Source organism: Tachypleus tridentatus, chromosome 10 (genome assembly GCF_004210375.1).
Source record: "Tachypleus tridentatus isolate NWPU-2018 chromosome 10, ASM421037v1, whole genome shotgun sequence".
NCBI classification, from domain to species: domain Eukaryota; kingdom Metazoa; phylum Arthropoda; class Merostomata; order Xiphosura; family Limulidae; genus Tachypleus; species Tachypleus tridentatus.
Genome location: NC_134834.1, coordinates 59,077,638 through 59,080,393, shown reverse-complemented (window position 1 = coordinate 59,080,393; position 2,756 = coordinate 59,077,638).

Here is a 2,756-nt window from a genome sequence, read left to right as displayed (position 1 = left end):
GTTATAAGTTACGGTCAATCCCACTATTCGTTGGTAAAAGAGTAGCCCAAGAGTTGGCGGTGGGTGGTGATGACTATCTGCCTTCCCTCTACTAAATTAGGGACGGCTAGCACAGATAGCCCTCGAGTAGCTTTGTGCGAAATTCAAAACAAACAAACAAACATTCTTTTTTGTTGACTCTAAGGGGACGTGAATTAATTTCGTAAAATAATAATTATCTAATGTATTTCAAAGTTATTTCATTGTAATAGTTACGTATTTATTTAATTTTATACAAATCATAATGCTCCACCATTCTTCATCGAATATTTGTTGTTCGAATTATTGTGTTATTGAAACTGTTCAGAAAAAGATTGAGAAAAACTAGTGTTAAAACTTTGAACAGTCTAAGGTAAATGCGACTTATAAATTTCAAAACGTTAAGATTAGAAAATAAACAATATTATATGCACTTCATATAAATCCGCAACCTCTTTATTTACTCAACCTTATTAAACAATTGCATATACACAGCTTATTCAGAGTTTTGAAAAATAGTTCTTTGATTTCTAGACATTTCTGTGCCATGTAAGATCAATTTATTTGTTAGACTTCGGAACTTCAGTCTTAAAATTCAGTATTAATTTGTATGAGCTGAACAACACTGCGAGTGGGTTTAACATAAAACACAGTGTAAAGCAGCCCACTATAATTTTTGTTATTCTAGATCAAAGAAAACACTCACAATTAGTGCTTTATAGAAAGATTAACATTAGACCACGAATTAGGCTTTTTAAAACCACAAACTAATGAAATTACTCTTCAATCAAACCGTTTTAACTTAAATTCAAACTCATACTCATGATCAATTAAGATCCTAATAATTATTATTTTCTCTCTCTTTTTTTTTTTCTGTTTTTGCAGCTACCATGACAAAGGGTGGATAAAACTTTAATTTTCGGTTTATTGAATGATATCCTTTGTATGAGGGATAATAAGTTATAATTATTGTACCAATGGTATTTTGATCCAATGATGAAAACGTGCACAACAGTGTATAAAGATTGTCTGTGCGGCTTGGTTTGTTTGTTTGTTTTGGAATTTCGCACAAAGCTACTCGAGGGCTATCTGTGCTAGCCGTCCCTAATTTAGCAGTGTAAGACTAGAGGGAAGGCAGCTAGTCATCACTACCCACTGCCAACTCTTGGGCTACTCTTTTACCAACGAATAGTGAGATTGACCGTCACATTATAACGTCCCCACGGCTGAAAGGGCGAGCATGTTTGGAGCAACGGAGATGCGTACCCGCGACCCTCAGATTACGAAGTGCACGCCTTAAAGCGCTAGGCCATGCCAGGCCCTGTGCGGCTTGGTGATGTAATTTAATTCTGTCAGTGCTCACACAAGGACAATTGTTATTTATGTGAAAAAAAAAAGAAGTGAAAATTATTCATAGCAGCTTCAAACTCTTCAAAGTGCAAAGGATTTTTCCCTTTTTAAGAACAAAAGACAGTGATTAGTTTTATGTTGCTTTTAGAACTTGCTTTTAATAATATATATTTATATATGTAACAGGGTTACAAGTTTAACTGTGAATGTAAACGGTTTGTTCTGTAAAGAAATAAAAAGGTAATTGAATTTTTGCGTTTATGATATAATTATAACTTGAAACTACTGTTTTTATTTAAATCTTAGTAGGCATTATAATTGTCTCGCATTTACGATGAAGTGTAAAATGCGTGTGTATACTAATAGTTTTTATGTAAATCGTGTATCTAATCATTGATATCATGAACTGTATTATAATTGCATACATTATCGTAATGGTCCCATTAAAAGCAAAACTTAATTATTTGCAAACGTGTATAGGTAGGACCTTTTAGTTATAAAATTAATTCGTACACGCACTAGAAAATTTATTATCCCAAAAATTTTTTAATCATTTTAGGATCCAAGGCACAGAATCGCGTTATTTACGCTAAATATGCTTTTCTTAGTAAAATAGACACCATTTACTTCTTGAAAGGATATAAAAATTATACGTGTAAATACGCTCTTCTTTTTCCTTGGAACATTGAACGATATTACCTTGGTATTACCATAATTACTACCTTGCCAAGGCACGTCAACACATTTACAAAATAATTTCATGCATTATTGCACTTATTATAAGACGGTCACGTTCAATCAACACATTTATAATATTATCATGTAGCAACGTCAACATACAATTATATCACATTATTACAGTTAAAAATAGATATGATAAACAAATACGTTTATAACATTGTCATTCGGCATCATCTCATTTAAAATGTTGCTATAATACATCACCAAAATTACGAACACTGTCACAACACATTACTACACTTATAACATTGTCATGATAAATCATCAAAGTTATAGTATTATCATGATATAAGCACACTATTTCTACTATGTGGAAAGCAACATCACACTTACAACGATTTCACAGTTACACGTATACCTCCATGCAGACATATCACCACACTTGGAGATTCACCACGACTCGTAATCCTACTTACGTCATTTCACGATATGTTACCACAATGTCAGCAATATATTTACTCATCACTAAACGTATAACTTTACTACTATTCATTATACAGGTATGCTGATATACAATAGCAGCGACTAACACACGGTGTTCCTGTAGGTGCCGTCGTCTTATTACAAAATGAGTTTACATTTGAACCTAGGACGCTTCCTTTTGACTCTAGAATTCAGTCTTGAACTATTTCTCCCTCATTCAATAA